Below are 23,805 nucleotides of genomic sequence, written 5' to 3' on the forward strand. Positions count from 1 at the left end.
ACGGAGAAGTAGGGAGCAGGGTCCCCCTGTGCAGGGATGAGGGACCAGGCAGCCTCTGGCAAGGATCCCCGGGCACTTCTCTAGCCTCCTGGGTCCTCACCTGCCCCAGAGGGTGTGGCCGGCTCCAATTTTGGGGTGGGTTGGGGTGCTGTCACCAGCAGTCTCTGGTCTTGGCCTCCAGCTGAGGACAGAGATCCCAGAGCTGTCTTGGGTCCAGGGCAGGGACCCGCTTAGGGCCCGGTTGTCCATAGTCAGTCCCAAGGCCCTGGCCCTTTTGTCCTCTTGTGGCATCTCTGACTGGCTTTGCATCCAGCAGGTCCTTCACCAGTCAGTCCCCCACACTTCAGAGCCTAGAGCTCAGAACTCTGGGCATCTGGGCGGGGCTGAGGGTGTGCTTTTCTTCTCTCTTTTTTTTGACCAGTTGTTTATTTTTTCTCATTTTTCTGAGCAATTGTCTGATTTTATTTTTTTAATTGAAGTATAGTTGCTTTATAATGTTGCATTCATTTCTGTTGTACAATGTGAATCAGCTATGAAGTGTTAGTTGCTCAATTGTGTCCAACACCTTGTGACCCCACGGACTGTAGCCCCCAAGGCTCCTCTGTCCATGGGATTTCCCAGGCAAGAATACAGGGATCTTCCCAACCCAGGTCTTCTGCAATGCAGGTGGATTCTTAACTGTCTGAGCCACCAGGGAATCGCTATATGTATACATATATCTCCTCCCTCTTGGACCTCTCCCCACCCCCCATCTCACCACTCTATGTCATCACAGAGCATCCAGCTGAGCTCCCTGTGCTATACAGCAGCTTCCCACTAGCTATCCATTTTACACATGGTAGTATATATATGTCGATCCCAGTCTCTCAATTCATCCCCACCCTCCCCTTCCCTCATTGTGTCTACTCGTCCATTCTCTACATCTGTGATTCTAACAGGTGTCAGAATTGGGCCGATGCTGTTGGCCTGAGATCAAATGTGGACCACCACATTGGACAGGAAGCCAGCCATCTGGCCACCCTCCAGCCATCATATCTTTGGAATCAAGAATAAAAGTTCCAGGACTTCTTGGAAAAACAGGTTTGCAGGTTTCAGATCTGAGAGACTAAACACAATTCATTGCAGCTGCCTTGAGGCCCCTGATGGCCCCCCTCAGTTCAGTCCCCTTCCTGAACAGGGAAGAGAAAAGTGGATTTCAAGGTCAGATCTGAGCAGGATGGCTTAGATAAAGATGGAAAATGCTCCCTCCAGAAACTGGCAGGTCAGACCTCCTCATGGTCCCACCTCGTCACAGCAGCTGCAGAGTGCCCACTGCCTGTGTTATGGTCAGGCATCTCTCTGCAGGTGCCGTCTCTCCTCTCTGCAGTGCCCACTGCAGGGTAGAGCGGGCTGCCAACCTAGGGTCCCTGACCTCGGGGCTCCAGATCTGGAGATGGAGCACGGAGTACAGAACAGAATTGTAGGTATTACCAACAGGAAGGCAAATTTTGTCTTGGGTAGCACAGGGCTCCCTTTGGGATGAAGAGTCTAAAGAGATAGACGGCTGGTCTCTGAAAATGAAGTTGTCCTAACACAACATTGTAAAGCAACTATACTCCAATAAAAATTTTCTTAACATGGCCATTATGAGCTGACAATGAGTTTGTGAAACTCACCATGTTTCCTCTCTGAGGAGGCATGTACGATGGTGGGCAAGGGAGACCCTGAAGAGAGAGAATACACCTGAATTTCAACAGGACACGTGACAAGTCTTTCCTAACTTTCCTGTGGCTCAAACTGAAGTATACTGATGAGTTGGATATGGCAAAATGAGGTGGATTAGTGGCCAACTGAGTGATCAGACTAAGAAGTCATCAATTTGTGGATAAGCATCCATCTGTGGGGATTTTCCAATGATCTGGTTCAACCAGGGATGATGATAACAAAGACTGCAGCTCTTCAGAACTGCAGATGACAGAAATCTGGAAGACATCAAGTGTAGGGGTGGCAGAGATGAGGTTTAGCTGTATCACGCATGGAAGATCTTACGTATCTGCTCGATCCAGTTAAAGCTGTGCTTTCACAGCCAGACTTGCTTACATGAATCACAAAGCTCAGCCCTGAAGCAGTGCTCTTCTGCAAGCCCACTCTTAACGAGGCAGAGAGGCTTCAATTCTTTAAGGAAAACCCAAAATCTTGCACCAATAATTGCACTGGCCCTCTATCCCCAAGACTGAAAAGCCCATTTCACACAGTTCTCCCATCTGTTCCTTTCATCACAAGCTTATAATAAAGGCTATTTTCTTCTTTTTCCCTTGCCTTGAAGAGGAGGTGGAAGACAATCCTTTTATAGCCCTTGTGACAAAGGATAAAAATGAAGGAAAAGCAAAGAATGATTTATGACATAAAAATATGCATTACAGGGACTTCCCTGGCAATCCAGTGGTTAAGAGTTCATCTTCCAATGCAGAGGGTACAGGTTCAATCCCTGGTAGGGGAGCTAAGATCCCACATGTCTCATGGCCAAAAAAAAAACAAACCCCAAAACATAAAAATAGAAGCAATATTGTAACAAATTCAATAAAGACTTTAAAAGTAGTCCACATCAAATACATAAACCTCTTAAAACAATATAAATAGATAAATAAAATGTGTATTACTTGGGATATCTGATGTATGGCTACAAAGCATGTTTCAAGATACCATCACCCATGACACAGTGGGGAGAATAAAAAATGCTGTGCCTGAGAAAGTCTACTTCTGATGATGGTGTACCAGCTTGTACCAGTCTAATCCCCCCACCAGTAACAACTAGTAACTTTTGATGTGTTGTTGTTTTTGTTTTTGTTTTTGTTTTTTTCAATTTCTATGGAAGCATCAGAGAACTGCCAAAGCAGCTAGGACTTGAGGGGCTGAGATCCCAGCAAGCATGAAAAAACACTGAAATTATCTCAGCATCCTGTGTGGCTTTTCTCTCCAAGGCAGCTGTGCACCCATAAATGGTTGAAAACTAGCAGAAAATGGTGGTTGCCAGGCAACAAGGCCAAGCAGAAGAGAAAGTGAAAGTCGCTCAGTCATGTCCAACTCTTTAAAACCCCATGGGCTGTAGCCTGCTAGGCTCTTCTGTTCATAGGGATTCTCCAGGCAAGAATACCTCAGTGGGTAGCCATTCCCCTCTCCAGGGAATCTTCCCAACTCAGGGATCAAACTCGGGTCTTCTACACTGCAGGGAAACGTTTTGCCATCTGAGCCACCAGAGAAGTCCTATTCCATGCTCTGTGGTGACCTAAATGGGCAGGGAATCCAAAAAAGAGGGGATATATGTATCCATACAGCTGATTCACTTTGCTGTACAGCAGAAACTAATACAATGTTGTCAAGCAACTATACCCCCCAAAAAATTCATTAGGAAAAAAGAACTTGAGGTGCCAAATTCCTGGAGAGAAAGGAAACAAGACTCTGACATTTTATATTAGACAAGGGCAAAAGTTGAAACAATCTGAACAATAAATAAAATAGTACTGTATAATCCAAAGTATAAAATAAATATCCTTGCGTTCACACAATGTAAACAATAAACAAGAGAAAAGCAGAAAACCCCTGGGCAGAATTTCTCCATATATTTTGTGCAGACACTGCCCCCTCCTGGAGACGAGGCATAACTCCCAGGTGATCAAGGTTAATATTAACAGTGGTCAGTTCCACTCTGATTTAATAGAACAGCACTGTTCCCTATGCAGTCTCCTGACCCAAAGTTTATAAGCCCTGACTAACCAGAAGGAGAGTATCAGACAAATCTGAACAGAAGGATAGTCTAAAATACCTGACGAGTACTTCTAAAAACTGTCAAAGTCATCAAAAACAAGGAAAGCCTAAGAAGCTACCACAATCCAAAAGCACACTGGTATACTTAAAATGGTAACCAACAAGGACCTACTGTATAGCACAGGGAACTCTGCTCAGTGTTATATGGCAGCCTGGATGGGAGGGAAGTTTGGTGGAGAGTGGATACATGTACATGTATGACTGAGTTTCTTCACTGTCCGCCTGAAACTATCACAATATTGTTAATTGGCTATACTCCAATACAAAAGTTCAAAAAAATAAAATAAAAAATAGATAATCAACAAGGACATACTGTAGAGCACAGGGAACTCTGCTCAATGTTATGTAGCAGCCTGGATGGGAGGGGAATTTGGGGGAGAATGGATACATGCACATGTATAGCTAAGTCTCTTCACGGTCCACCTGAAACCATCACAACATTGTTAATCAGCTATACCCCAGTACAAAATAAAAACTTTTTTTAAAAGTACCTAAAGAGACATGAAGATTAAATTTAATTTGGTATCTTAAATAGAATAATAGAAAAGAAAAAGGACAGTAGGTAAAAATTAAGAAAAACTTAATGAAGTATAAACTGTGGCTAATAATTATGTATTGATACTGTTTCATTACTTGCTACAAACGTACCATGTGAATGTAAGATGTTAACAACAGGGAAAACTCTCTCTACTATCTTTTATACTTCTCCGTAAATACAAAACTATTCTAAATTTTAAAAATTTACCTAAAAAAGAAAGTTGGTATAGTTGCATTAATATTCACAGTAAGAAAAGAGGCATTATTAAAGGAAAAAAATAAAAAATCTTGATAAAAAAGGGCAACCTGCTAGGAATAAATTATAAGTTTAAATTTTAAGTGTATGCATACTAAGTTATATGCGCTCAAACTTTATAAAGTGAGGAAAAAACCAAACTCAAAAAGACAAATCTAAAATCACTATGGGATACTTTTTAATACACTTCTTTCAGTAAATGATTTAAAATAAGCAAACAAAAATCAAAGTAGAATTAGATTTGAACACCATCAGGTCAGTTCAGTCGCTCAGTCGCGTCCGACTCTTTGCGACCCCAGGAATTGCAGAACGCCAGGCTTCCCTGTCCATCACCAACTCCTGGAGTTCACCCAAACTCATGTCCATCAAGTGGGTGATGCCATCCAGCCGTCTCAACCTCTGTCGTCCCCTTCTCCTCCTGCCCCGAATCCCTCCCAGCATCAGAGTCTTTTCCAATGAGTCAGGTCTTCGCATGGGGTGACCAAAGTATTGGAGTTTCAACTTTAGTCTCAGTCCTTCCAAAGAACACCCACATAGTTGCCAAAAATGTCCTCATTAACAGATAAAACTTACTGCAATGAGGAAATACATACAAGTGCACATAGAAAATTGTCAAAATTAATCACATGGTAGACAAGACTAAAATAAGTCTAAACAAATTTCAAAATGTTGAAATCACAAAGAATATGTTTCTGATTACAGTGTAATTACACCAGAAATAAATAAAAATATAACTAGAAAATATGCAGATATTTGGGGATGAACTACTTCAAAATAACCTATAAATAGAATAGAACATAATAGACAGAACATAGGGAATGGCTACCCACTCCAGTATTCTTGCCTGCAGAATCCTCTGGACAGAGGAGCCTGGTGGGCTACAGTCCACAGGGTCACAGAGAGTCGGGCATGAATGAGCAACTAACTAAAAAGAACATAAATACAGAACTTAAAAACATTTTGTACTGGTTAATAATGAAAATACCACACGTCAAAAAATAGTTACACACTCATATTCATAGCTGGATTCACAGTATTCAAAAGGTGGAAAGAACACCTGTCCATTGATGGATGAATGGACAAAGAAAATGTGGCATATCCTCACAATGGAATATTATTCAGCCTTTAAAAAGGAAGGAAATTCTGATCCAAGCTACAATATGGATGAATCTCGAGGACATCATGCTAAATGAAATAAGTCAATCACAAAAGGACAAATACTGCATGATTCCACTCATAGGAGGTTTCTAAAATAGTCAGATTCATAGAAACACAAAGTAGAATGGTGGTTGCCAGTGACTGTGAGTAAGAGGGAAAAGAAGGAGTCATTTTTTAACAGGTACAGTGTTTCAGATCTGCAGGAAGAAAAAGTCCTGGAGATAAAGTTTTCCAACAATGTGAATATAGTTTACCTTATTGAACTGTACACTTAAAAATTTTTTAAGATGGTAAATTTTAATGTTTTGTGTTTAATGGCATTGAAACATGTAAAATATCATGTATGAAACGAGTTGCCAGTCCAGGTTCGATGCACGATACTGGATGCTTGGGGCTAGTGCACTGGGACGACCCAGAGGGATGGTATGGGAAGGGAGGACGGAGGAGGGTTCAGGGTGGGGAACACATGTATACCTGTGGCGGATTCATTTTGATATTCGGCAAAACTAATACAATTATGTAAAGTTTAAAAATAAAATAAAATTAAAAAAAATAGATTACTGTTAAAGGAGGCCTATAAGGGAATGTATAACCTTAAATTCCTTTATTAGAAAACAAAAAACACTGGAAAAATAAATAATCTAGGTATCCATTTACTAGGGCTTCCCAGGTGGTGCAGTGGTAAAGAATCTTCCTGCCAATGAAGGAGATACAAGAGACACGAGTTCGATCCCTGGGTCAGGAAGATTACCCTGGAGAAAGAAATGGCAACCCACTTCAACTATGGACAGAGGAGCCTGGCGGGCTCTAGTTCATGGGCCACAAAAAGTCGGATGCAACTGAGCACACAGGCACTTTGAAAAGATCAACAAATTAAACCTCAAATAAAGGTAAAGGAAGAAAATGAATGTAGGGCGGGTTAAAAATAAAATAGAAAACAAATGTGCAACAGAGAAAAATCAGCCAAGCCCAAATGATGACTTTTGAGTGGGGAGATTAAATATATAAAGCCTTAGCAAGACTGATAAAAGGTGAGAGAGAGGGAAAGTACACAAATTACAGTATCAGGAATGAAAAGGTGGATACCACTTGCAAAATATAATAATGGATATTATGAACAACTTAACACTAATAATTGCAACAATTTTTATGAAATGAACAAGTTACTGAAACAGAACTTAGCAAATCTGACACTAGAAGAAACAAAAATCCAAATGGTCCAGTATTTACTAAAGAAATTGAATCTGAAATTTAAAATCCTCTTTCCTTTTATCAAATAACTTCAGATCCCAGTGGATTCCCAATTGAATTCTTCCAAACAGTTACACAAAAACAAAATCAAACAACAACAGAACACCAGTATTACCCAAAATCTTTCAGGGAACATAAAAGAAGATACACTTCCCAACTCACTTTAAATGGCCACCATGACCTTGATACCCAAACCTGAACTTGATGTTATATGAATCCAAAATGAAAGGCAAGTCACTTTGAAACAGTTTACAAAAAAAAATAAAAAACTGTCAAATCAGTTTATATATAAAAATTATATGTCACAATTCAGTTGCATTTAGTCCAGAATGCAAGGTTGGTTTAATTTAAAAAATCAATCACATAACTGAACACTGACACCACACACATATCAAGAAGGTGTGAACTCAGAGAACTCAAACAGTGGCTCTGTATCAACCTAGAAGGGTGGGATGGGGAGGAAGATGGGAGGGAGGTTCAAGAGAGAGGGGACATAATGTACACCTATGGCTGATTCAGGTTGATATTTGACAGAGAACAACAAAATGCTGTAAAGCAAGTATCTTTCAATTAAAAAGTAAATAAATTTTTTAAAAAAGAAGGTATGAACTAAGAACAGTTGCACACACACCTATATACACATACACACACACACACTCCATCCTGGTAAAATTACCCTAGACAGCAGCTGGGCCAGACTGGAAGAAGGACAGAGACAGTGACAATGACATTGGGGAAGATGAGCAAGAGAGGCTGGAAACCAAGTCCCAGAGAGGTGGGGGCGGAAACTCAGAGCATGAATTGTGGGGAGAATCTATATGCACCGATGTCTCCGTGGCTGGGCCTGTTCAGTGAGTGAAGGTTTACTAGCTACATGCTGTGTTCTTTCTCTCTTTTGTTTTTTAAACTGTAGTTAAATAAACACAACATAAACCTTACCATCCAGACCACTGTCAAGTACACAGTTCAGTGCCATCAAGTGCATTCACATCATTGTGCTACCAGCACCCCATGCTTCCCCCGAGCTCCCTTCATCTTGTACAAATGAACCCTGTACCCACTAAGCTTCCCCCCTGCCCTGCCCCAAGGCCTTTACAGGATGAGAAAACAAAAATGCTTCAGGGGGCAAAGCAACTTTTCATCAGAGCAGGGCTGGGCCCCAGGATCTCTCTGGGCCCCCTCCCTCCTGGGAACAGTAACCGTGAAGTTGGGCAACCATAGCTGCAGGTGGTGGGTGCCTCAGAACCCACCTGGGAGGCCTGCTGCAGGCTCTCCTCATAATGCCATGCCCAGCAGAGCCAGCTCAGCCTGAGTGTCTAAGACCTCATGTCCATGAGCCATCTTCCTCTCTGGAAAGCAGGAATCAAGACTTCCACTTACAGAACTGAAGAAACTCTGATTAAGCCTACTTCTATGTCTGCCTGGCAACAGAGCTATGCCCAGGAGAGGGGTGCACTGGCTGCCTCTGGACCAGCTGAGGGGAGGGGGGAGGAAGAAGCAGCAGAGAGAAGGGGAATCACAAGCAAGGGGGCTGCTCCCAGGCTGCTCTGTGCCCGCATAGGATCTCACGGAGGAGCAGAGGCCATGGGGGCTTCCAGAGCCCAACAGAGTCCTTGCAATTAACATGGGCACAGCTGGAATGCTGCAAACTCCAGCCCAATCTACAACCACCCCCCCAACCCCCACAGAAGCTTGAGAGAAGGAGAGGAAGTCAGGATTTATCCCTAAGCTAACCAGTCTGCATAGCTGACGGATTTTTCTAAAGTGCAATCTCACGGTCTCCCAGGCGAGAGTTAATTTTCTTTGGCAAGGGACAGGTCTCAGGCTGGCAAGCTTCGCAGCGCTCCCACCACGCGATGCCTCTGCTTGGCTGCAGAACCCGAAGTGGGGCTGGCAAGACTGGGTATCGACAAACAAAAAACAGACACACTTCCCAAAGAGCGTCGCTCTTCCTCAGCCAGGACTTGGGGAAGTTGCACAGATACGCCGGCGTCTTCATGGCTGAAAATAATACCGGCAGTCATCTCTGAGGACAACTCTCACGAGCAACCCAAGGTGAGTCACAGCACTGTCTCAAAGTGCCCTGGCCACGCCTGGAGACATTCATTCAAAAGAGGAACGCAGGTGCTGGATGTATTTGCATCTCAGGGATTCCTTTCTGCTGACTTGGGCTTGGCTCTACTTCCCAGAGAGAGGCGAGATCACAGCTAGTCCCCCTGGATTCTCTCCTCACCAGTCCCTTCTCCCTCCACCCTTCTCACTGCGTCCTTACACCCACCACTTCATCCCTGGACCACACTGAACACAATCTTCCATCCTCACTGAAGAATATCTTGTTCCCACTGTTCACACTCTCCTCTCGCCAGCTTCTTGGGCAGTTTCCATGCAGAAGAAAAAGCCTACATTCACTGTGTCTTTTATAATCCGTCTCGGTCTCCAGGCAGCCACCACCCAGCCACAGCCAGAGAGTCCCGAGCCCCCTCCTTCCTCCTGGTTTCCTTGCACTTTCTGGCTGGTCCCCTCAGGCTCACACTGAGTCCACCCCCACTCATGGCCTGACTCTCTGCTTCCATCCACCCTTCACAAACTCCCCCATCCTTCCTGAAGCTGGAATCCAACAATCCTTTCCCACCTCCAAGGTGACCTGCTTTCCCTCGAGGTCCCACCTCCTGCCCTCACTGACCACTCTTTCCCCAGAACCCTCCGCACACTCCTCCCCAGGAGGCTCCCCTCGGACCCTTCCTCCACCCCACAGCCTTTCTTTCGGCCACATCATCTCCCTCCAGGGCCACAAGAGGCGTCTCTAGGGCCAATTCACCCTGGCTCCCATCTTCCACACTCATCCCAAGTGTTGGCCCCTGGTGAAACCCTGCCAGGTTCCGTGTCCATCTAAATAGGGCAGTCTGCCCTGCTATCTCACCTTCCCGCTCCTCCATCCTTGTCAGGCCAGGTTCTGCCCCACCTCCCTCCCTCTCTGTCCCAGGAATGTGCTCTCACCCTTCAAGATGAGCAGTCAAGAGGCACTTCCTCCTGCACAACCAGCTACACTGACTGGTCACCTCCCCCGGGGTCCCCTCTTCACCTCCCTAACACAAAGGTGCGTGGCCACCAGAGCACCAGACACATCCCCCTGCAGCTGATCACCAAACAGAGTGCAGGGGCTCCCTTTGCCTCTCCCAGGAGGACCTCCCCAGGAGCTGAGTCCCAGCTCTAAGCCCTGAGGCCAGGACATGGTCAATGACATGGCCTTCCCTGGAAGTGAGGGTCTCTGCCACAGAGGGGCCCAGGCAGGAGGGGAGAGGTAAACTACTCTTCATCTTGACAGCAACCCCTGAAGGGCTGGCATGCCATCCCCACATTTCCCTGCACATGTGTACACAACTGAAGGACAGTACATGATGGTCTCAGATGAATCTGTGGCAACCACGACTATATGAAAACACAGCTCTTTGCAGGACAACTTGCCCCATGGAAAGACCCCAGCAGTGTTGTTTGGGGAGACTGAAGGGTTGGCTCCATAAACATACACACCCTGGGGACTTCCCTGGTGGTCTAGTGGTTAAGAGTCCTCCTTCCAGTGCAGGGGACAAGGGTTTGATCTCTGGTCAGGGAACTAAGATCCCACATACCACAGGGCACCTAAACCCTCGTGACACAGTTAGAGAGCCCGTGTGCTTCAGAGCCTGTACACCACAAAAACAGAAGCCTGCAAATAGAGAAAGCCTGTTTACTGCAATTAAGACCCAACATAAACAAAATTTTAAAAATATAAAATAAAAAACTTAAAAGGAAATTAAAACAAAAACCAAACAATATATAAGTTATCAAGCAGTCTGAGCCCAACCTAGGGTGTTAGAATTGTTCTGACTTTAAATAGCATTTTCTGGTGGATCTGGGAGTGCAAGTGGTATAAGTAAGTTTGGAAAATTATGCATTAGGCAGAATTTAATGAGTTGCTTTCTTGCAAGACTAGTCAAGGCTTTTAATATGGCTCTCTGGGACCCGGGGCGGGGGCGGGGTGGAGGTGGAGGCATGGTACACACAGAGTGTCCCCAGTCAGATCTGAACATGGGCCACTATTTTGGGGACCATCTCCTGGGACTCCACTGAGCACAAATAAAGAAGGCCAGTGCAAACACTCATGGAATTAATTAGAAGTGCATATAATTAGCTACATCTGAACATCATTAATAAAAATTACATAGAGAAATGGCTAACTTCCTTTCATTTAGTCACATAAATTATGCTGGGCTCTGAGTAGCAGCTCAGAGTGCTATTTTCTCGAAACATTTTTCATCTTTTAAAAAAAGGTGTTGATGAATTTTTTCTCTCCTAACATGCAACTTAAAAAAAAGAAAAGTTGGTGTCAGAGCAGGCGTTTCCAAGTGCTTGAGAACACACACACCAAGGCGGGAAAGCAGTCATAGCAGCTGCTCTCTGCCTCCTCTGAGAAGGAAGTGGCAGCAAGCGGAGCTTTCATGGGCTATGCCTCCCCATTTGTCATGTGGTCCTTTCTCAGGACCACGCCCCTGAGTCATGAGTCCTCACTGAACAGATGAGGACAATGAGCTTCTAAAAGTGTTAGAAACCAGAGCTACATGCAATCACAGACTTCCTGACCATCTATGATCCACGAGGAATTGGGGTGGACATTGTGAAGGGTCAGACCAAGGGTTACTCTCTGCGGTGAACAAGCCCACAGAGAGACCAGCGGTCAGGCAGTAAAGCACAAGGCAGGCTTCAATGTGGCTTAGGACTTCCCTGGTGGACCAGTGTTTAAGAATTTGCCTGCCAGTGCAGGGGACAATGGTTTGATCCCTGGTCTGGGAAGATCCCACATGCCTTGGAGCAACTAAGCTCATGCACCACTACTCTTGAGCCTGTGCTCTAGAGCCTGGGAGCCACAACTACAGAAGCCCGAAAGCCTAGAGCGTGCGCTCTGCAACGAGAAGCCACCACAATGAGAAGCCCTCACACCACAATGGGAAAGTAGCCCCCACTTGCCTTGACTAGAGAAAGCCCTCTCAACAACAAAGACCCAGTGCAGCCAAAAATAAAACAAATAAATAAAGAAAAATTTTAAAAACTTTAGTGCCAATTCTCTTAAAGAAGTCGCTAATATTAATGGTCTTTTCTGACGGACCTGTGCACATGTGTGTCTTACCTTTTCCTACCTCAAGGGTCTATTGTATAAGTATCAACAGTTGTATAGGAATAGTGAGGCCCAGAATGTAATTCTCCAGGGGGGAAAAAATAGAACACAGCCCCCAACTTCTATTTGAGTGGAAGCACATTCACAAAGATATCTGTGAAAAGACAGCAGGCACGCTCTGAGTAGTATTCTAAAGTTACAGACAGGATGGTTCCCTTGCAATAGAAAAGTAAATACACCCAAGTCTCTTCTCTCTGCAGATCTCCTCCCAGAGATTCATTCTGGTGTAACTATCAGTTTAAAATATCCATTTTGTTGTACTTTTCTCTCAAAGAAGAAAGATACTTTTCTGCAAAGAACACTGATCAGTGTGTTCACTTAAATGACTGTCCTGCACACTGCGGGTGGGGGAATGCAATCGCTAAGGGAGCTCAGCTTCTTGTCAATTGTCAATATCATTGATACTCTAATGATATTTCAAGATACAATAATATTCCACTAGGTCTTTTATTTTCTTCAGTTCTTCAGCGCTCAGAAGGCTGAGCACCGAAGAATTGATGCTTTCGAACTGTGATGCTGGAGAAGACTCTTGAGAGTCCCTTGGACAGCAAGGAGATCAAACCAGTCAATCCTAAAGGAAATTAGTCCTAAATATTCATTGGAAGGACTGATGCTGAAGCTCCAATACATCGGCCACCTGATTTGAAGAGCCAACTCATTGCAAAAGACCCTGATGCTGGGAAAGATAGAAGGCAGGAGAAGGGGGTGACAGAGGATGAGATGGTTGGATGGCATCATGGACTCAGTGGACATGAATTTGAGCAAACTCTGGGAGATGGTGAAGGACAGAGGAGCCTGGTGGATTACAGTCCATGGGGTCGCAAAGAGTCAGACACAGCTGAGGGACTAACACTTTCATACTTCACACACAGACCCAGCTACCCAGGAAGTGAAGAACTGGACAGCTGTACAGCCCCACCTGCAGCAACCCTCCAGTAAAACGACTTGGTTTCACACAGGTCAGAAGCCAAACCCCACACACACCATGCAAGGTAACCTCTCAATTCTTACCAAAAACAAGCAGTTTGGTAAGGTCCTGAAAACCCTCCTGGTGATGAAATCTTTCTGGAATAAAACAGAAGAAAAGAGAGGAAATTACTTTGGTTTCAGAAATGACATGGGTGCCCCTACAGAGCACTCCTTTGGGTATAGAAATTTAAATGAGTGAGAGGCTTTGAATACCTGGGAAAGTGAACTGATTCTAATTCTAATGAGATGATCAGAAATCACCCTGAAACAAATAATTAAAATGTTTCTTTGGCCATTCATCACATGATCATTGCCTTAACATCGTGTTGGACAAATAAAGCGATGGCTTATGTATCGCTCTGGCTGGAGAGGCTGTCAGCATTTCAATGAAGCTCCTCAAAGACCTCATGAATATGTATTTTCCCACAACAAAGCTTGACCCCACTAGTTGGCAGAGGCAGTATTCTGGGACACTGTCAGAAGAGGTGGGTGTGCAAGTGGGGGCTGGAGGGGGATGAAAGGAGATTAAAGGAATGAGAGAGAAGGCAGGCCACCTCTCCTCTCCCCTGCCCGCTTCCCAGCCCACCCTTCCTCCTAGACAGCACAATTTCAGGAAGAGAACAGGAAAGAGGACTTTAGGTTTCATGGTCTCCTTGAACAGAGGGCGCTTCGCAAGCGCGAGCTGGAGAAGAAAGCCAAAGAGACAAAGGCATCAGGACCGCCAGGCCATGGGTTGGATGGGAGTTCATGTGGGGCAAGAGATGACTGGGGATGGGAAGCCTGGGGTGGGGCAAGAGGACGGGTTTCCCGGTCTGAAATGTCACATCCAAATGCCTTTTCTCCCTTTCATTTGGCTGAAGACAGAGTAAGTAATAAAGGAATTTCTTTGTTCCTTCCAAATCCATGGCAATGGCGGCTTCCTCCCCGGCACCCCACATCCTGGTAGCATCTCGTGAACAGCTGTGCTGGTCAGGGGGTCTACCTTCACCCTGGCCCCAGGTCTGCAGTCAGGGGATGGTGTCCTTCTTTGGGGAAAAGAGGTCTGGCCAATGGCTAACTGGGGATTATGGGGATCACCCAAAACTGGTCCAGTGCAGATGCCTTGGTCTAGATGTAAAGAAAATGATGGGCCAGCCCTGAGAAGGTTGCAGATGCTCCAACTGTGACCAAGATCCACAATGTGACCGAGCCACACGGTGATCAAGTCACATGACCATAAGCTGTTAGCCTCCACTCTGTGCATGCATCCATGCTAAATCGCTTCAGTCATGTCTGACTCTTTGCAATCCCATGGACTGTAGCCCACCAGGCTCCTCCATCCATGGGACTCTTCAGGCAAGAATACTGGAGTGGGTTGCCATGCCCTCCTCCAGGGAATCAACCTGACCCAGGGATCAAACCTGTGTCCCTTACATCTTCTGCATTGGCAGGTGGGTTCTTTACCACTAGCACCACCTGGGAAGCAAGGATGTTTGCCTCCCTCATCTGTTTCTTTCCAAGGGCAAGTGCTTCTGCTGCCTCTCAAGTCCCTTCATAATGTCGGCCTCAGCTCCATCATGTGTAAAATGGGGGATGTAGGAACCACCTTACAGGAGAGATGAAGGTGAAACTCCACAAAACCTGGAGAACACCACCTGGGGCCTCGGCAGCCTCAACAGCCTGCCCTTTCTGCCAACCCCACCATCCAACCCCTCCAGGAGGAAGTGACTTGGTGGTTAGTGCTCGTACTAAAGGTCATGTCCAGGGACTTCCCTGGTGGTCCAGTGGTTAAGACTACACTCTCTCAACACAGGGGCCCTGTGTTCAATCCCTGGCCAGAGAACTAAGATCCCATGTGATGCATGGTATAGCCAGAAAAAGAAAAGTCACTATATATTATGTCTAGCAGCAATAATCCTCTCTGGGAGTCAAGAGAGGGGCCTCAATTCCTTGGTGCGTTCCAGGTTTGCTCTGTGACCTCAAGCAGGTCACTCAGAAAGGTCACGGTCCTCCCTGGGCATCCCCCACCCCAGCTCTGGGCAGTTGTGACCATGGAAGGCAGAGAAGGGTCAAGAAGCCTCCAGCACAGGCTGGAGTCCCCTGCACCCATCCCGCCCTCCCTTCCCTCCTCCAGCCACCACCATCCCTGACACCACCAGTCGTGGAAGGGCCCCTCACCCAGAAATCCAGCATCTCCCATCCCTCCAGGCCCAGAAGTGCCTGGGGGACCCCAGAGCCCAGCTCTCCCTCCACTGCACCCCTGCCCCCCACCTGTGAGTCCCTCAAAAGAGCAGTGTCATCCACCTGTAGTCTGAGCACCCCACCTGCTCCCCAATGTTCCCTACAAAGACACCCAACCATCAAAGCACTTTGGAAGGACGGCCAGCAGCACCCGGATCCTTATGTAAGGAAGCAGGCCCACATCTTAGCTCAATTTAGCATCCGGTTTTAACTGTCTATTTATAGGCCTCACGCGAGCACCCCTTGTGGATGGCGGGGTGTCAGGGCTCCGGGCTCCTGGCCACCGCTATTCATTAGCATTCCTTTCGTGTTTGTCGTCTCTCATTTTCCCAGCAGCATTGTAACTCAGCAGCAAGGTCACCTACAGCCTGGACCCAGCGCCACTTCTCATCTTCTCTAAAGAAAATATGAATTTTCTTTCCCCTGCGGCAGTACCCTCTCCCCACCCTCTGGGGGCCCCTGGCTTGTGCCGGCTATAGCAGAGCTGTGTTATTTTCATGACCTGTGTCTCCCGACAGACGGCTCATCTCAAAGACAAGTCCAGCAAAATCATGGGTGGGGGCATCCAGGAAGGCCTCAGGCATCCACTGTCACCTCCCTGGTTTGCTTTTAGTCTACTCGTTACCTGGCCAGGCACAGCAGCCAGAATGAACCCAGAGGTTTGGAACATTCAGGCTCTCCTCAGCCATGTATGTATGAGCCAGCCACTCCTCCTTGTACCAAACACATGTCCCGGGTCTCTACCCATCCCCTCGAGATGCAGCCAGCGCGGGTCACCTGCTCTGTCCCTTTTGGTCACGTTTGACTGGACAGAAATAACAGAATCTGCTCTTTTGATAACTCACAGCCATTCCTGGAATAACCCCCTCATCCTCTCATGTCATCAACCTCCAGGCTGGGAACTCAGGACACAGTTCTGGGAACTCCCCACAAGATTAAAACACGCAGCCACTCACTGTCTACATGGTCAGTCCAGGCACAGGCTGGTGGGTTTTTAGGTCATCCTGAGCCCAGCTTCCCTGGTGAGACTGGAGACAGGAAGTCCCAGGAGACCAGGAGACTCTGTGGAGACACTTCCTGTCCACATGCTGATGACCGGATCCTCTGGGGCCGGGCCCCCTGCCCTTGGAACCAGTGCAAAAGGAAAGGCAGGCCCTCTGCCCGCCAGCTCTAGCCCACAGCAGAATTCAGGCACAGACAACACTGCCAACCAAAGCCTTTCAGCCGCCTGACTTCAAACACCACGAGATTGGATCCTCCCGTGAATACTGGGGCTGCAGCCATTGGTATCTGGTTTGAGAAGTAATTAATTTTCTCACAGATGCCACCTCACTGCCCTCAGAGGGTCCCCGTGATTCCATGTGCACACTTCTGGTAATAAATTGGACACAAACAGGGCATATGAAATGTCACATTTCCAGACACTTGGGAATAAACAAATTCTAAATATTCCTGAGACTCGATGGTTCACAGATTTGCTGATGAAGGTGATCAGCTGCTTTTGATAATACAGCAGGGTAATCAGTGGGAGAGTTTGGGTCCAGAAAGATCCTGGAGGCCTGGTGGCGGCCCAGGCTGTTGGGAAAGGGAATCTGGAAAATGGCCATGGCCCTAGACAGGCCTGCTCACCACAGCAGGAGAGGCTGCCCTGGGAACCCTAGAAAGGGCAGTGCTGATGGGAGAAGGGTCAGAACCAACCTTCATAAGCTTTTTCTCACAAAGTTAACGCAAATTCCACAGCTTCACAGACTCCCAGACCTGGGAGCTGTCCTGAGACGCACCTGGGGACAAGGAGCAGGAGACGGAAGTCACCTGTCCACAGCAGAAATGGGAAGTCTGCCTGGAAACATCGGCACAGCAGAACCACCAACCCACTGCCCAGAATCAAATTTCTTTCTCCAGCTGACCCGTGAGCTATGGTTGAATGAATTTCCTTGAGCTAAACTGGCAACATTGGGCTTTGTAAGGGGCTAGGGCCTGGGCACCCAGGTGCAGGGAGACCTGGGACGCTGTGGGGAAGAACAGGCGGGATGTGATGAGCAGTAATAACCCAGGCTCCAGGAATCACTTGCTGATGAAGGACTCTGGCCACACTGAGTGGAAGCCCTGGGCGGGGGATTGGGAGGGGTGTGTGCAGAGCGCCATGGCCACGATCAGATATATCAGAGGCAGCACACCACAGTCAGCTCAGGTGTGACTCCTGTGGTCCCAGCCTGGTGACTGCAGCAGCCCTTAAACTCAGGTGTTTGTAAGACTAGCAGGACCTTTGCATGAGGGAAAGCCTGGAATGGAGGTTGACGCTTGCATTGTTGTCTCAGGCCAGCCCACATGGACAAGGGACTTGCCTATACTCGGCTTCCTCAAAGAGCAAACAGTCAGCTGGTAAAGGTTAGCATCTGGCAGGTAAGCCATGGCTCAAGGTGGCCTCTGGGACCTGGCTCTGCAGCTCAGCTAAGCTGCCCCGGGGTAAGCAGCGAGATGGCCTGTGTTCCCTTGGGTGTGACTGGAACCACAGGATGGAATTGGGAAGTGGGGCCTGGGGTCTGCTGCTTCCTGGGGGCAGTGTCAGTCGAGGACAGCAGTCTCATAACAGGGCAGGGAAAGAACTGGGGTCCCAAGAACTGGCCACAGACTAGTGACTGTGGGGAAATAGGGGACGACCTCAGAGAGGGGCCCCAGGTCCTCTAAGCCAGATGGACGCAGGGGACACAGCCCGGGTCATTGTACGAAGAGGACTCAGGGCTGGGAGGGAGTGATGGTAAAGTTGAGATGCTCCATGGATGGGCACCAATGGGATGTTCACAAGTAAAAATCTTAAACTGTCCTCTAGCGAGATGCAAGGGAAAGTTTTCAAATAATAATTCTATTTATTGATATAAACACCCACAGGTATTATTTTGCTCCTTCTGGGCAAGAAGTTGTGTCTTTAGAATCAAAGTTCAAACCTTAAGATTCTCATTTGTACAAATGTCTGGGGAAGAGAATGGCTTTGAAATCCAACTTCAATGGTCTCCAAGTTTGAAAAGCAATTGTTTTGTTTGAGAAGGTGGCTTCTAAACACCCTCCTAAAATACTGAATTAAGGATAACACACAAATCAATACCATTAAAATAGTCACACCCTCCACTCTTGAAAGTTTAGTTTTCAAAGCCTGGAGGTGGCAGGCATCACAGATGCTAACATTCTGTCCCCAGATTCCTCACTTCCTGCTCCGGATTCCAACACGGAGACTTTCTATGTGATGAGTTTACTGAGAAGGGATTCTTCTCTCAAGGGGGCTCTTTGTTTCCCCTCCTGGGGTCTGAGAGACCACCCTGAAGGCAGAGTTGGCAGCAAAGATGTGTGGTGGTTCTATTTGTGTCAAACTCCAGAAATCTGCTGCAAACCCAAACTGGCTCTGATGTTCAGTATCTCTTTCTCTATGTTTGCTTTATGTAAAATTCTCCCTCAGGGTTCTACTAAATAAACCTGGGAGCTCCTTATACAGTCTCGAGCTAACTGGTTAACATTGGGGCTGAATCAACATGTCCTGACCCGACAGCACCCTCATCTTCAATAAAGTTGACCTTAAGCAGTAGATCGCGACCCGAGGACTGAAGCAAAGCTACCCCTGCTCTTCATGGTAGGGGTGTTTACAACTCTGTAATCCTGACACGTTTCCCTAGTGATGCTTGATATTAAACCAGTCCTGTGTCATGGACTCCTTGCCTGGCTTTGGGGAAGGAAAGGACAATTGGACACTAAGATATAAAAGACCAGAACTCAGTGCCAAGGCAAAAAGCAGTCCACCAGGTCTGTACAGACCCTGGCTGGCTGACGTAGGGTGGGAGCAGGGGATTGAAACAAGCCCTCCCAGACTGTGTCAACCTGGCCGTCCTCACTACTATTCCTTCCTAAGCAAAAGAGGCTTCTATTTTTGCTGCAAGGCACTTGATGCCTTCCAATCCCCTGACAGCAGTCCCCTGGAGGGATGCTGGGATTTCATTTTCTATTCAGGCAGCTCAAGGATGCTGGGTGGGTGGGGTGGGGGGTCATCCAGATGCCAGGAGTCAGAGACAAGCACTGCCCCAATCATATCAGAGGAGGACACAGCACTCTGGAGGGCTCTGGGTAAGATGCTGGAATGTCCACATGGTCTGCAGGGCCTGGCGCAGCAAGGGTTATTCCATCCATCCTGTGCTCACCAGGACAGGCACTCATGCTTCACAGATGGGGACCTTTTAATCCTCCCAGCACCACTGCAAGGTAGTTAACATGATCATCAGCCCGATTTTACAGGGGGGGAAACTGAGGCTCATAAAAATGATTGAGGTCACACAGGAAGTGCTGGGCCTGGGGTTAACCCTGGCACTTAGCCCCCAAGTCCATGCTCTTAGCTCCCACATTATGTCAGCAGAAGAAAAGGGGAAGACATTTATAATACATAAACCCAAAGAAGGATCATGTAAGAATCCAAAAATGGGGACTTCCTTGGTGGTCCAATGGTTAAGAATCTGCCTTCCAATGTAGCAGGCCCAGGTCTGATCCCTGGTCGGGGAACTAAGATCCCATATGCCACAGGGCAGCTAAGCCTGTGAGCGGCAACTACTGAGCCCACATGCTCTAGAGCCCACATGCCACAACTAGAGAGTGGCCTGAGTGCCACAACGAAGAGCACGTGCCCTGCAACTAAGACCCAACACAAGCAAATATTTTTAAAAGAATTTAGAAAATGAGTAAATGACATGAATCAGTAATTCACACAATAAAAATACATGAAACATATATATATATATATATAATTTCACATGAATATATGAAAATATGTTTACCCTCACTGGCAGGCAGAGAAATGTAAACTAAGACCCTTTAGAGATACCACTTTCCCCACCAGACTGACAAAAATTAAGAACTTCTAACAATAGTAAGTGTTGTCAAGGACTAGGACAAGCAGGACGCACACACACACATGCAAAACTGGCCGGACTGCTCAACAGGAGACACTCTTCAGAAAACAAATTTTGCTGCTTTTGGAAAATAGAAAGACCCGTGTACTGTCTCCTGCAACAATTACCAGCCTCGCTAAATATTCTAGGCAAATCTAGCTCATGGTTATGTAGAGACACACTGGGTATTCCTAACAGCCTTGTCTGTAACAGCAAGAACCTGGGAAGCACCTGAACATCCACCAATGGAGAACAGACAGGTTACATCATGTTCCTACAATTAAAACCCCATGCACCATTGAGAAGGTCCGAAACGACAGCTACACGTTTTCCCAGGGATGAATCTCACACACATAAGATGCAGCAGAAAAGGCAAGCTACAGAAAAAAACACACACTTCGATATCAGTTACATCATACTTCAAGACAGGAAAACTCACAGGCATGGCTGTGCTGACAAACGCAGTGAGTGTAAACATCTAAGTCTCATAGCAGTTACCTCTATGTGGGGACAAGAGGGTGCCAGCAAGGAGGGGCTCTAGTTGCACAGCTCATTGTGGTGGATTCAAACATTCCACAAGTTCTTGCACAATCCCCTCAAAAGGTGAATCCCACTTCACCTTCCCTGGGCTGTCTCTAGTGAACAGGTCCTAAAAGGCACGCACTATTCTTTATCACTCACTCAGGGGAAAACCGGTCACCATTAATACTTTCCATCTTAAGCTGTGAGGTCATCCACGCAGCACCACAGACTGAGGCTCCTGCCAACAGCCACATGGATCCTCCAAAGACTGCAGCCCCAGCCCACATCTTGATCTTGACCCTGAGCCCAGGGACCTGAGCCCGGGGTTTGAACTGCTCCCAGATCCCTGACACACAAACTCTATGTAGAAGATAGTAAATTGGTGGGATGAGAAGGGGGTTGATGTAGAAAAGAATCAATTTACTGCTTTGCCAGGCAAAAGGGGACACGGCAGGTTCATGCCCTCAAAACTGTGTCCCAACCTGGGGAGGATCTGGTGAGGAGTTTTATAGCAATGTTTCAAGGGCAGAGTTGCTGATAATGAACAGGGTGTGTGCAGGACCTGGGTTCCTTCTTTTTTTAAATTAATTTTTATCGGAGTATAGTTGCTTTACAATGTTGTGTTAGCTTCTACTGTACGGTAAAGTGAATCAGCTATATGTATACATATATCCCCTCTTTTTTGCTTGTTTTAAATTTATTTTTAATTGGAGGATAATGGCTGTACAATGTTGTGTTGGTTTCTGCCATACAACAACATGAATCAGCTACATGTATACATATATCCCCTTCCTCTATAGCCTCCCTCCACCCCCTCATCCCACCCCTCTAGGTCATCCCCTCCTTTTTGGATTTCCTTCCCATTTAGGTCACCCTAGAGCACTCAGTAGAGTTCCCTGAGCTATACAGTAGGTTCTTATCAGGTAACTGTTTTATACATAGTGAAGATAACAAATGTTTATTCTTATATACCACTACATGTTGGCATGGAAATAGATAATCGATACAGTAATACTTTTCATCTTAAGTTAAGTAGGTTGTGGGTATACAGGTGTTCATCACATTATTCTTTTTACCTTTTTGAATGCCGAATGCTTTATAATAAAAATTTAATACCAAAGACTTGAATTAAGTTAATAATTGCAAATGATGAATCGTAAAAGACAGGCAACCATGACAGGCGCGCCCTTCTTCCTTTTAGGTGGCTAAGGAAAGGGGTCTCTTCTGGGGACATAAGTGTTAGTTGCTCATCTCCGACTCTTTGTGATTGAATGGACTGTAGTCCACCAGGCTCTTCTGCCCATGGGATTCCCCAGGCCAGAATACTGGAGTGGGTAGCCTTTCCCTTCTCCAAGGGATCTTCCCAATCCAGGGATCGAACCTAGGTCTCCTACATTGTAGGCAGATTCTTTACCATCTGAGCCACTAGGGAAGCCCACTCTGGGGACATAAGGAACTTACAAAAGCCCCCTAGAAGGGGTGGAGAGTCATGGGAAGTCGTGACTGGGCAGGGGAGGAAAGGGCTAAGGATGTACTCTATTAACATATTAAAATAGGGAGATGTTTTTAGCTAAGAGAGTATGAGCCTGAGCCTGAGAGATTACCCCAGTGGGAATGAAGGATCAGCGATGTCGGCAGCACTAAGGGTGGCCCACCCCCTCACCTGCTCTCCCCACGCCTCTCAGCCATCAGAGAAGGACAGGGCTGCCAGAAGCCAGGATCTGGTCATCAACACACCCTCTCTCCCCTGTAGGTCCTAGATAGCAGGACACTTCACTTCTTAGACATGGTTGAGCTGGTCAAAGTCAAGTGGTCCAGTTAAGGCAGCCAGACCAGTCATGTCCAGCAGACCCATTCTGTCCCTGAAGGACCACCATGGGACTACTCAAGACCACTTATTTTATTTTTATTATTTAACTCATTAATTAATTTGGTTGCACCGGGTCCTAGCTGCAGTGTGTGGGATCTAGTTCCCTATCAGAGACTGAACCTGGGTGCCCTGGATTGGGAACTTGGAGTCTTAACCACTGGACCACTACAAAAGTCCCAACACCATTTATTTTAATCCTAATATTTAAGAGCTTAAATTCAAAATCTCACACATGCTCTCTTCCTCAATTTGCTCATTCAAAGAACTATGTCCAAATCCATTTAAATTGAAACAACCACTTTTCCTGTCATAAAGCGACAGTGGAAGCAACAGTAATGCCTCATATATCCCGAGCTTGCTTTCCTCTTTCGAGAAAACACTCAGTTGAGGTGACAGAAGAGGTTAAGCTATGCTTTTAATGTTCTCCTTTTGACCCTGACGTGTCAGGAAAATGACCCCTGAGAATTTGGATCATTTGTGTTTGCTCTCATCACTCATGCTCTCCAGCTGGCCCCTGAGGACAAGAGGAGGAAAAGCACAGGATGAAAAATGCAAATAGTGAGGGGGACCATGTGCAACATCGGGGCTCTCCAACAGCAACAGAGGTGGTGCAGGTGAGGCAGAAGCCCCACCTCTGGTGACGCTCTGTCCTCACCTTGCAGGGCAGGGCCCAGACAGTCATACTCGGCCACTGGGGACCAGGATGCCTGACCTCAACCAGTCAGGGTCTCCCAGCCAGTCAGAGTCCCCCTGGGACATGAACCCAAAGGACGTGATGTCCCCAGAATTGCTTGCCATGGTCACCTGAAGCTCGGCCACAGTAGGTCCTAAAGAGCCAGGGCAGGAGGCAGCATGAAGCTGGATGGCACCCCCCAACCCACCAGCAGTTCATCCAGCCCTGGAAATGGGGTACACTAACAGAAATGCTGGGCTTCCCAGGTGGCTCAGTGGTAAAGAACCCACTTACCAATGCAGGGATTGACATGGGTTTGATCCCTCAGTTGGGATGATCCCCTGGAGAAGGAAATGGCAACCCGCTGCAGTTTTCTTGCCTAGGAAATCCCATGGACAGAGGATCCTG

General features: G+C 46.7%; 1 protein-coding gene across 6 annotated transcripts in view; it reads right to left on the bottom strand.

Annotated features, from left to right (window-relative positions):
• APBA2 (amyloid beta precursor protein binding family A member 2) overlaps positions 1 to 23,805 on the bottom strand; it is a 137,404-nt gene that overhangs the window by 48,628 nt on the left and 64,971 nt on the right. For 4 of the 6 annotated variants that reach the window (XM_006066407.4, XM_025271825.3, XM_006066403.4 and 1 more), the window contains one exon: positions 13,230 to 13,283. The exons of the other annotated variants lie outside the window; for them this stretch is intronic. The gene's annotated coding sequence lies outside the window, so the exon portion shown is untranslated. The remainder of the gene's footprint in view (positions 1 to 13,229; positions 13,284 to 23,805) is intronic. 6 annotated transcript variants of the gene reach the window in all.

Source organism: Bubalus bubalis, chromosome 20, assembly GCF_019923935.1.
Source record: "Bubalus bubalis isolate 160015118507 breed Murrah chromosome 20, NDDB_SH_1, whole genome shotgun sequence".
NCBI classification, from domain to species: Eukaryota; Metazoa; Chordata; class Mammalia; order Artiodactyla; family Bovidae; genus Bubalus; species Bubalus bubalis.